The sequence below is a fragment of the Cherax quadricarinatus genome, chromosome 86 (assembly GCF_038502225.1).
Source record: "Cherax quadricarinatus isolate ZL_2023a chromosome 86, ASM3850222v1, whole genome shotgun sequence".
In the NCBI taxonomy this organism is placed as follows: Eukaryota; Metazoa; Arthropoda; class Malacostraca; order Decapoda; family Parastacidae; genus Cherax; species Cherax quadricarinatus.
Window position 1 is genome coordinate 495,389 of NC_091377.1, and position 13,147 is coordinate 508,535.

The window sequence follows — 13,147 nt, forward strand, 5'->3', positions numbered from 1 at the left end:
CACTGGTCAGAGAAATAGCAAGCATCGAACTTAAGCTAAAGGAATCTTATAGGAGTCAGGAATCGCGGGAAGAACTAAAAGCCATAAATGAAATCGAAAGAAACCCAAAGTATTTCTTCTCCTATGCCAAATCAAAGTCGAGAACAACGTCCAGTATTGGGCCCCTGCTTAAACAAGATGGGTCCTACACAGATGACAGCAAGGAAATGAGTGAGCTACTCAAGTCCCAATATGACTCAGTTTTTAGCAAGCCGCTAACCAGACTGAGAGTCGAAGATCAAAATGAATTTTTTATGAGAGAGCCACAAAATTTGATTAACACAAGCCTATCCGATGTTATCCTGACGCCAAATGACTTCGAACAGGCGATAAATGACATGCCCATGCACTCTGCCCCAGGGCCAGACTCATGGAACTCCGTGTTCATCAAGAACTGCAAGAAGCCCCTATCACGAGCCTTTTCCATCCTATGGAGAGGGAGCATGGACACGGGGGTCGTCCCACAGTTACTAAAAACAACAGACATAGCCCCACTCCACAAAGGGGGCAGTAAAGCAACAGCAAAGAACTACAGACCAATAGCACTAACATTCCATATCATAAAAATCTTTGAAAGGGTCCTAAGAAGCAAGATCACCACCCATCTAGAAACCCATCAGTTACACAACCCAGGGCAACATGGGTTTAGAACAGGTCGCTCCTGTCTGTCTCAACTATTGGATCACTACGACAAGGTCCTAAATGCACTAGAAGACAAAAAGAATGCAGATGTAATATATACAGACTTTGCAAAAGCCTTCGACAAGTGTGACCATGGCGTAATAGCGCACAAAATGCGTGCTAAAGGAATAACAGGAAAAGTTGGTCGATGGATTTATAATTTCCTCACTAACAGAACACAGAGAGTAGTCGTCAACAGAGTAAAGTCCGAGGCAGCTACGGTGAAAAGCTCTGTTCCACAAGGCACAGTACTCGCTCCCATCTTGTTCCTCATCCTCATATCCGACATAGACAAGGATGTCAGCCACAGCACCGTGTCTTCCTTTGCAGATGACACCCGAATCTGCATGACAGTGTCTTCCATTGCAGACACTGCAAGGCTCCAGGCGGACATCAACCAAATCTTTCAGTGGGCTGCAGAAAACAATATGAAGTTCAACGATGAGAAATTTCAATTACTCAGATATGGTAAACACGAGGAAATTATATCTTCATCAGAGTACAAAACAAATTCTGGCCAAAAAATAGAGCGAAACACCAACTTCAAAGACCTGGGAGTGATCATGTCGGAGGATCTCACCTTCAAGGACCATAACATTGTATCAATCGCATCTGCTAGAAAAATGACAGGATGGATAATGAGAACCTTCAAAACTAGGTAGGCCAAGCCTATGATGACACTCTTCAGGTCACTTGTTCTATCTAGGCTGGAATATTGCTGCACACTAACAGCACCTTTCAAGGCAGGTGAAATTGCTGACCTAGAAAATGTACAGAGAACCTTCACGGCGCGCATAACGGAGATAAAACACCTCAATTACTGGGAGCGCTTGAGGTTCCTAAAACTGTATTCCCTGGAACGCAGGCGGGAGAGATACATGATTATATACACCTGGAAAATCCTAGAGGGACTAGTACCGAACTTGCACACGAAAATCACTCACTACGAAAGCAAAAGACTTGGCAGACGATGCAACATCCCCCCAATGAAAAGCAGGGGTGTCGCTAGCACGTTAAGAGACCATACAATAAGTGTCAGGGGCCCGAGACTGTTCAACTGCCTCCCAGCATACATAAGGGGGATTACCAACAGACCCCTGGCAGTCTTCAAGCTGGCACTGGACAAGCACCTAAAGTCGGTTCCTGATCAGCCGGGCTGTGGCTCGTACGTTGGTTTGCGTGCAGCCAGCAGCAACAGCCTGGTTGATCAGGCTCTGATCCACCAGGAGGCCTGGTCACAGACCGGGCCGCGGGGGCGTTGACCCCCGGAACTCTCTCCAGGTAAACTCCAGGTAAATAATAATAATAATAATAATAATAATAATAATAATAATAATAATAAAAACAATAATAATAATAATAATAATAATAATAATTATTATCATTATTATTATTATTATTATTATTATTATTATTATTATTATTATTATTATTATTATTATTATTAATATTGTTGTTATAATAATAATAATAATAATAATAATAATAATAATAATAATAATAATAATAATAATAATAATTATTATTATTATTATTATTATTATTATTAAAATTTGCAAAATTTAATGTGTTGTGAGTTGTGGAAATATGTAAATAAATATTTATTATACTCATAAAAAACGTTTGATGTAATTGCGTAATGTAATACAAGTGGTGGAGGCTCGATCCTCCGTCCACTTAATAGCGAAAATATCAGAAACTTGACTGATCTCAAACTGTGATTAAATATGCTAGTATTAAAATTAAATGAAGCCAAACTATTGTATTATTACCAACCTTTTTAATGGTGTAGAGACATAACTGCACTGATCAGTGATTATATATCGTCTTGCGTCGTCAGGAGCTGTGGCCCGGTGGCCCGGTGGCCTGGTGGCCTGGTGGCTCGGTGGCCTGGTGGCTAAAGCTCCCGCTTCACACACGGAGGGCCCGGGTTCGATTCCCGGCGGGTGGAAATTCCGACACGTTTCCTTACACCTATTGTCCTGTTCACCTAGCAGCAAATAGGTACCTGGGTGTTAGTCGACTGGTGTGGGTCGCATCCTGGGGGACAAGATTAAGGACCCCAATGGAAATAAGTTAGACAGTCCTCGATGACGCACTGACTTTCTTGGGTTATCCTGGGTGGCTAACCCTCCGGGGTTAAAAATCCGAACGAAATCTTATCTTATCTGACAACAGCAGGAGAAGTAGGGTAAGTTTTAAGAGAGTGGTTGCCTTTGCAACATTGCAAAGCTCCTGAAAAGGCACTGTGTAGCCTCACCACTTACTTACACAGTTTGGTCAGCTAGCAGATACAGGATGTTTCAAAATTATGGCCCCAATTTCAAAGCAGTTTGCCTTGAAATTGGGTCTATCTCTTTGAAACACCCTGTATTTCAAGCTCTTACAAAGACATATAATGGGGAAATTGGGTCCATCTTTTTTAAAATACACTTTATTTCAAGCTGTTATATATGGGAACTAAAAATAACTTTGATGCTGGGAAAAACAATTGATGTATTTAAATGGAGCTCTAAGCCCACGGACGTAACAGTAATCTATCAATATAATTATTACATTACATGTGAAATAAATGGTTTTGAAAGCTGACAGATTGAAAAATGAGATACCTGTGCAATATTTGGGAATCTTTATTGAGGAAACTTTTCGTCAGTCAGTGGCTTCTTCAGTCTAATGCAAAGGACGGTGTTGAGTGCATCACATTCTTGAAGATTAATGGTTTCAACACATCGATTCCAGGCTCAGGGACTGATTATCTCAAACTCTTCTTCCACTGGTTTCCGCTGTACTGGACTGATGATGGCACTAGCTGGCGAAACGTTTCCAGAATAAACACACCTAAGTGTTGTTAGGTAATTAAAATATTACTACTAATACTTAAATATTACTAAAGTGTCTCACTTATCAGTAATCCTTATAGGCAACCTTGCTGGCTGTTGTACATTGGTCTGTTATTCTCTGTGACCTGGGGAATACTTTCTGGCTGTGGTACGTTTTCTCATTCTCTGTGACCTGGGGAATACTTCTTGGCTGTGGTACGCTTTCTCATACTCTGTGACCTGGAGAATACTTGTGGACTGTGGTACGTTTTCTCATACTCTGTGACCTGGGGAATACTTGTGGACTGTAGTACGTTTTCTCATACTCTGTGACCTGGAGAATACTTCTTGGCTGTGGTACGTTTTCTTATACTCTGTGGCCTGGGGAATACTTCCTGGCTGTGGTACGTTTTCTTATACTCTGTGACCTGGGGAATACTTGTGGACTGTAGTACGTTTTCTCATACTCTGTGACCTGAGGAATACTTCCTGGCTGTGGCACATTGCTCTCTTATCCTCTGTGACCTGGGATAACCTTGCAGAGTGTAGCAGAGCGAGCTATATCTTCAACTCTCCACCCTGCAAACAAAAGTCTTGATTATATTACATAAAAGCCTCTGTGTTGAGGGTGAAGACAGAATAATGTAAACACAAACAGCTGTTGTTTGGGTAAGTGATCACCAGGGCCTTTTGTAAAGGAAAGTTCACTTCTTTCAAACTTTACATATTAAAAATGAACCAATCAGAAGGACAAATTATATCAATCTGAACCTTGCATGTCAGATGAACCAATCAGAAGAAGGACAAGTTATATCAATCTGAACCTTGCATGTCAGATGAACCAATCAGAAGAAGGACAAGTTATATCAATCTGAACCTTGCATGTCAGATGAACCAATCAGAAGTTAGAAAAGTTATATCACTTTGAACCCCCTCAAGGGAGGTTCCTTGTCGCTGGTGAGGGGCTCTTGATCCAGGGAATTGGATCTGTGCTCCAGAACCCTGAATTGAGCCTAAATACCGTCTTCCCCTCCTCCTACAGGCGCCGCATAATCCCTACGAGTTTAGGACTTCCCAATAATAATAATAATAATAATAATAATAATAATAATAATAATAATAACGATAATAATAATAATAATAATAATAATAATAATAATAATAATAATAATAATAACGATAATAATAATAATAATAATAATAATAATAATAATAATAATAATAATAATTATTATTATTATTATTATTATTATTATTATTATTATTATTATTATTATCATCGAGAAGAGGTTTTAAAGGCGAAATATCATTTAGACATACCAGACCTGGTCGTCACGACCACACTAGACCTGGTCGTCACGACCACACCAGACCAGGTCGTCACGACCACACCAGACCAGGTCGTCACGACCACACCAGACCAGGTCGTCACGACCACACCAGACCAGGTCGTCACGACCACTCCCTTTACCTGTGCTCTGAGACGTTTGGCCTTTGCTCGTCTGTTCTGGAACCAAGTGATTACCTGTGAATAAGAATTATTATTATTATTATTATTATTATTATTATTATTATTATTATTATTGTTATTATTATTTAAAAAATTGTATAAATTATATTTTATAAATGATATTGAATACCATTTATATCATTTCCAACACTACTGTCAGGCGCTGCAGTATATATCACTGATAAGTAAGAAGGGTTGGATTCCAGAACTAGTTGTCTTCTTCCACTAGTGGATCCCGTTCCTTAAAGCGTCTTCCAGATCATCCACCTCACCTTCGACGGTATTTAAGACACCGTTCTCATGGCTCAGTTCCATATCGTTCCAGATCATGGAGCTGGATTCTTTTCCAGGCTGAGGTACTGACCACCTTGTTCCAGACCATGGAGCTGGACTCTTCTCCAGGCTGAGGTACTGACCACCTTGTTCCAGACCATGGAGCTGGACTCTTCTCCAGGCTGAGGTACTGACCACCTTGTTCCAGACCATGGAGCTGGACTCTTCTCCAGGTTGAGGTACTGACCACCTTGTTCCAGACCATGGAGCTGGACTCTTCTCCAGGCTGAGGTACTGACCACCTTGTTCCAGACCATGGAGCTGGACTCTTCTCAAGGCTGAGGGACTGACCACCTTGTTCCAGACCATGGAGCTGGACTCTTCTCAAGGCTGAGGGACTGACCACCTTGTTCCAGACCATGGAGCTGGACTCTTCTCCAGGCTGAGGGACTGACCACCTTGTTCCAGACCATGGAGCTGGACTCTTCTCCAGGTTGAGGTACTGACCACCTTGTTCCAGACCATGGAGCTGGACTCTTCTCCAGGCTGAGGTACTGACCACCTTGTTCCAGACCATGGAGCTGGACTCTTCTCAAGGCTGAGGGACTGACCACCTTGTTCCAGACCATGGAGCTGGACTCTTCTCAAGGCTGAGGGACTGACCACCTTGTTCCAGACCATTGAGCTGAACTCTTCTCCAGGCTGAGGGACTGACCACCTTGTTCCAGACCATGGAGCTGAACTCTTCTCAAGGCTGAGGGACTGACCACCTTGTTCCAGACCATGGAGCTGGACTCTTCTCAAGGCTGAGGGACTGACCACCTTGTTCCAGACCATGGAGCTGGACTCTTCTCCAGGCTGAGGGACTGACCACCTTGTTCCAGACCATGGAGCTGAACTCTTCTCAAGGCTGAGGGACTGACCACCTTGTTCCAGACCATGGAGCTGGACTCTTCTCAAGGCTGATGGACTGACCACCTTGTTCCAGACCATGGAGCTGGACTCTTCTCCAGGCTGAGGGACTGACCACCTTGTTCCAGACCATGGAGCTGGACTCTTCTCCAGGCTGAGGGACTGACCACCTTGTTCCAGACCATGGAGCTGGACTCTTCTCAAGGCTGAGGGACTGACAACCTTGTTCCAGACCATGGAGCTGGACTCTTCTCCAGGCTGAGGGACTGACCACCTTGTTCCAGACCATGGAGCTGGACTCTTCTCCAGGCTGAGGGACTGACCACCTTGTTCCAGACCATGGAGCTGGACTCTTCTCCAGGCTGAGGGACTGACAACCTTGTTCCAGACCATGGAGCTGGACTCTTCTCCAGGCTGAGGGACTGACCGCCTTGTTCCAGACCATGGAGCTGGACTCTTCTCCAGGCTGAGGGACTGACAACCTTGTTCCAGACCATGGAGCTGGACTCTTCTCCAGGCTGAGGGACTGACCGCCTTGTTCCAGACCATGGAGCTGGACTCTTCTCCAGGCTGAGGGACTGGCCACCTTGTTCCAGACCATGGAGCTGGACTCTTCTCAAGGCTGAGGGACTGACAACCTTGTTCCAGACCATGGAGCTGGACTCTTCTCCAGGCTGAGGGACTGACCACCTTGTTCCAGACCATGGAGCTGGACTCTTCTCCAGGCTGAGGGACTGGCCACCTTGTTCCAGACCATGGAGCTGGACTCTTCTCAAGGCTGAGGGACTGACCACCTCAAATACATTATCTTCATTTCACTACTACACCTGCTACCTCTCTGACTGAAGAAGCCTACTGTATAGGCCTAACGTTTTAACAAATAAAGGTATTTTGATCATTATAATTATTATAATAAATTTAGAATGCTAATTGAAGAAATAGGAATATCTGAGTAACAATTAAGGAATGATTATTGGTAATCAGGTGTCGCCACAGCAACAGCCTGACTGGTCAGAAATGGGACAGAACTTGGGTTGAAATGTAACTAGGAACTTTTGCCTAGGTAACTTGCAATGTAAATAGGTATTTGTACGTAGCAACTTGCAATGTAAATATGTACTTGTACGTAGCAATTTGCAATGTAAATAGGTACTTGTACGTAGCAATTTGCAATGTAAATAGGTACGTGTATGCAGCAATTTGCTATGTAAATAGGTACTTGTACCTATTCATAGAAGCTAAGACGTGTAGTTTTAAAAATAGGTTGGATAAATACATGAGTAGGTGTGGGTGGGTGTGAGTTGGACCTGACTAGCTGGTGCTACTAGGTCAGATGAGGTGCTCCTTCCTTAAGTGAATGTGACTGACCTGGCTAGGTCAGGGCATTGACTTAAGCCGGTGGGAGAACTGAACCTGCCTCGCATAGGCCAGTAGGCCTGTTGCAATGTTCCTTCTATATTATGTTATGTTCTTATGTACTGCTCCCTGGACTTACCTGACCTTCCTGCATATTAAGCTTTCTAGCGATGTCCTTCCTACATGTGGGTGTGATGTACTTGTGACGTCTGAAGTAAGACTCTAACTCCTGAGTCTGGGTAGCTGTGAATCTCACCTGCCCACCGCGACGGCGAGACCAGCCCACTGGTGGACAACCCACCCCTGTGGACATATGGACATATAAAAGAGGAGCACTGCAGCAGATCTACTGGCCCATACCAGGCAGGTTTTCTTAAACCCAAATCCACTAAAAAATATATTTGCCCATATCGCTCAAATCTCTTGTTCTCTCTAGGCTGGAATACTGCTGTACACTAACTGCCCCCTTCAAGGCAGGCGAAATTGCTGACCTGGAGAATGTACAGAGAACTTTCACGACACACATAAATACGATAAAGCATCTAAATTACTGGGAACGGTTGAAGTCCCTTGATTTGTATTCTCTGGAAAGCAGGCGAGAAAGATGATAATATACATTTGGAAAATCATAGAGGGATTAGTACCAAAGTTGCACACGAAAATCACTCCCTACGAAAGCAAGACTCGGTATGTGATGCAACATTCCTCCAGTGAGAAGCAGGGGCGCCACGAGTACACTAAGAGATAACACAGTAAGTGTCAGGGGCCCAAGACTGTTCATCTGCCTCCCAGCATATATAAGGGGGATTACCAATAGACCCTTGGTTGTCTTCAAGAAGGCACTGGACAGGCACCTAAAGTCAGTACCTGACCAACCGGGCTGTGGTTCGTACGTCAGTTTACGTGCGGTCAACAGTAACAGCCTGGTTGATCAGACCCTGATCCACCACGAGGCCTGGTCTCAAACCGGGCCGCGGGGGCGTTGACCCCCGAAACTCTCTCCAGGTAAACCCATTTTCAATGTTAACCCAGTTAACCCAGTTAACTCATGTGAGAGTCTAATTCAAATCCAACCCCTCTCTCTCATGTATTTTTGTTATTAACACATCGGCCGTCTCCCACCAAGGCAGGGTGACCCGAAAAAAAAGAAAAAACTTTCACCATCATTCACTCCATCACTGTCTTGCCAGAAGGGTGCTTTACACTACAGTTATAAAACTGCAACATTAACACCCCTCCTTCAGAGTGCAGGCACTGTACTTCCCATCTCCAGGACTCAAGTCCGGCCTGCCGGTTTCCCTGAACCCCTTCATAAATGTTACTTTGCTCACACTCCAACAGCACGTCAAGTCATATAAACCATTTGTCGCCACTCACTTCTATCTAACACGCTCACGCATACCTGCTGGAAGTCCAAGCTCCTCGCACACAAAACCTCCTTTACTCTCTCCCACCAACCTTTCCTAGGCCGATCACTATCCTGCCTTCCCTCTACTACAGATATATACGCTCTCCAGGTCATTCTATTTCGTTCCATCCTTTCTAAATGTCCAAACCACCTCAACAGTCCCTGCTCAGTCCTCTGGATAATAATTCTAGCAACTCTGCACCTCCACCAATTTTCCAAACTACGGATTCTCATATATTTATCTAACCTAAATTTGAAGCTACCAGCATCTCCTGAGTCACTCTGCCACTCGAGTTGTGGTCCAGGTGGCAGGAGTGGCCCATGTGAAGCAGAGTTTTTTTACCAGTGGTGAAGCTAATTACTAGACCACTGAAGAAAATTCACCGTGCCCCTGTCAAAGGGCTGTACAAGGTACATCATTTGTACAGACTCCGAGACTCCATCGGGAAGCACTGCCGGGTCACTATGTAGAGATGATCCGGTCCAGGAACCGTCCTGGCTAACCTACATGAACATGAAGCTACCTAAGGTTTTATCTTCAATGACCTTACTAGGCAGAGTAGAATATAAATAACATGTCTGTGATATAAAAAAAAATATGAGACCAGAGTGCAAAATATTTGTCACGCTGCCGTTACACTCGTGTGATAGGACAGTCATACCAACCTGGATAATTGACAGCTAACAATGAAGAAAAAATAATAACAGTAATAGATAATAATAATAATAATAATAATAAAATAATAATAATAATAATATATTAATATAATAACAGTAACAACAACAACAACAACAACAACAACAACAATAATAATTATAATAATAATAATAATAATAATAATAATAATAATAATAATAATAATAATAATAATAATAATATAATAATAATAACAATATAATAATAATAATATAATAATAATAATAATAATAATAATAATAATAATAATAATAATAATAATAATAATAATAATAATAATAATAATAATAATAATAATAGTAGGTTGGTAGACAGCAACCACCCAGGGAAGTACTACCGTCCTGCCAGATGACTGTGAAACAGAAACCTGTAACTGTTTTGCATGATGGTAGGATTGCTGGTTTCTTTTTCTGTCTCATAAACACGCTAGATAACAGGGATATCTTGCTTCTCCTACTTACACTTTGGTCACACTTCACAGACACGCACATGCATATATATATACATACATCTAGGTTTTTCTCCTTTTTCTAAATAGCTCTTGTTCCTCTTTATTTCTTCTATTGTCCATGGGGAAGTGGAAAAGAATCTTTCCTCCGTAAGCCATGCGTGTCGTATGAGGCGACTAAAATGCCGGGAGCAATGGGCTAGTAACCCCTTCTCCTGTAGACATTTACTAAAAAAGAGAAGAAGAAAAACTTTATAAAACTGGGATGCTTAAATGTGCGTGGATGTAGTGCGGATGACAAGAAACAGATGATTGCTGATGTTATGAATGAAAAGAAGTTGGATGTCCTGGCCCTAAGCGAAACAAAGCTGAAGGGGGTAGGGGAGTTTCAGTGGGGGGAAATAAATGGGATTAAATCTGGAGTATCTGAGAGAGTTAGAGCAAAGGAAGGGGTAGCAGTAATGTTGAATGATCAGTTATGGAAGGAGAAAAGAGAATATGAATGTGTAAATTCAAGAATTATGTGGATTAAAGTAAAGGTTGGATGCGAGAAGTGGGTCATAATAAGCGTGTATGCACCTGGAGAAGAGAGGAATGCAGAGGAGAGAGAGAGATTTTGGGAGATGTTAAGTGAATGTATAGGAGCCTTTGAACCAAGTGAGAGAGTAATTGTGGTAGGGGATCTGAATGCTAAAGTAGGAGAAACTTTTAGACAGGGTGTGGTAGGTAAGTTTGGGGTGCCAGGTGTAAATGATAATGGGAGCCCTTTGATTGAACTTTGTATAGAAAGGGGTTTAGTTATAGGTAATACATATTTTAAGAAAAAGAGGATAAATAAGTCTACAAGATATGATGTAGGGCGAAATGACAGTAGGTTGTTGGATTATGTATTGGTAGATAAAAGACTGTTGAGTAGACTTCAGGATGTACATGTTTATAGAGGGGCCATAGATATATCAGATCACTTTCTAGTTGTAGCTACACTGAGAGTAAAAGGTAGATGGGATACAAGGAGAATAGAAGCATCACGGAAGAGAGAGGTGAAGGTTTATAAACTAAAAGAGGAGGCAGTTAGGGTAAGATATAAACAGCTATTGGAGGATAGATGGGCTAATGAGAGCATAGGCAATGGGGTCGAAGAGGTATGAGGTAGGTTTAAAAATGTAGTGTTAGAGTGTTCAGCAGAAGTTTGTGGTTACAGGAAAGTGGGTGCGGGAGGGAAGAGGAGCGATTGGTGGAATGATGATGTGAAGAGAGTAGTAAGGGAGAAAAAGTTAGCATATGAGAAGTTTTTACAAAGTAGAAGTGATGAAAGGAGGGAAGAGTATATGGAGAAAAAGAGAGAGGTTAAGAGAGTGGTGAAGCAATGTAAAAAGAGAGCAAATGAGAGAGTGGGTGAGATGTTATCAACAAATTTTGTTGAAAATAAGAAAAAGTTTTGCAGTGAGATTAACAAATTAAGAAAGCCTAGAGAACAAATGGATTTGTCAGTTAAAAATAGGAGAGGAGAGTTATTAAATGGAGAGTTAGAGGTATTGGGAAGATGGAGGGAATATTTTGAGGAATTGTTAAATGTTGATGAAGATAGGGAAGCTGTGATTTCGTGTATAGGGCAAGGAGGAACAACATCTTGTAAGAGTGAGGAAGAGCCGGTTGTGAGTGTGGGGGAAGTTCGTGAGGCAGTAGGTAAAATGAAAGGGGGTAAGGCAGCCGGGATTGATGGGATAAAGATAGAAATGTTAAAAGCAGGTGGGGATATAGTTTTGGAGTGGTTGGTGCAATTATTTAATAAATGTATGGAAGAGGGTAAGGTACCTAGGGATTGGCAGAGAGCATGCATAGTTCCTTTGTATAAAGGCAAAGGGGATAAAAGAGAGTGCAAAAATTATAGGGGGATAAGTCTGTTGAGTATACCTGGCAAAGTGTATGGTAGAGTTATTATTGAAAGAATTAAGAGTAAGACGGAGAATAGGATAGCAGATGAACAAGGAGGCTTTAGGAAAGGTAGGGGGTGTGTGGACCAGGTGTTTACAGTGAAACATATAAGTGAACAGTATTTAGATAAGGCTAAAGAGGTCTTTGTGGCATTTATGGATTTGGAAAAGGCGTATGACAGGGTGGATAGGGGGGCAATGTGGCAGATGTTGCAGGTGTATGGTGTAGGAGGTAGGTTACTGAAAGCAGTGAAGAGTTTTTACGAGGATAGTGAGGCTCAAGTTAGAGTATGTAGGAAAGAGGGAAATTATTTCCCAGTAAAAGTAGGCCTTAGACAAGGATGTGTGATGTCACCGTGGTTGTTTAATATATTTATAGATGGGGTTGTAAGAGAAGTAAATGCGAGGGTCTTGGCAAGAGGCGTGGAGTTAAAAGATAAAGAATCACACATAAAGTGGGAGTTTTCACAGTTGCTCTTTGCTGATGACACTGTGCTCTTGGGAGATTCTGAAGAGAAGTTGCAGAGATTGGTGGATGAATTTGGTAGGGTGTGCAAAAGAAGAAAATTGAAAGTGAATACAGGAAAGAGTAAGGTTATGAGGATAACAAAAAGATTAGGTGATGAAAGATTGGATATCAGATTGGAGGGAGAGAGTATGGAGGAGGTGAATGTATTCAGATATTTGGGAGTGGACGTGTCGGCGGATGGGTCTATGAAAGATGAGGTGGATCATAGAATTGATGAGGGGAAAAGGGTGAGTGGTGCACTTAGGAGTCTGTGGAGACAAAGAACTTTGTCCTTGGAGGCAAAGAGGGGAATGTATGAGAGTATAGTTTTACCAACGCTCTTATATGGGTGTGAAGCATGGGTGATGAATGTTGCAGCGAGGAGAAGGCTGGAGGCAGTGGAGATGTCATGTCTGAGAGCAATGTGTGGTGTGAATATAATGCAGAGAATTCGTAGTTTGGAAGTTAGGAGGAGGTGCGGGATTACCAAAACTGTTGTCCAGAGGGCTGAGGAAGGGTTGTTGAGGTGGTTCGGACATGTAGAGAGAATGGAGTGAAACAG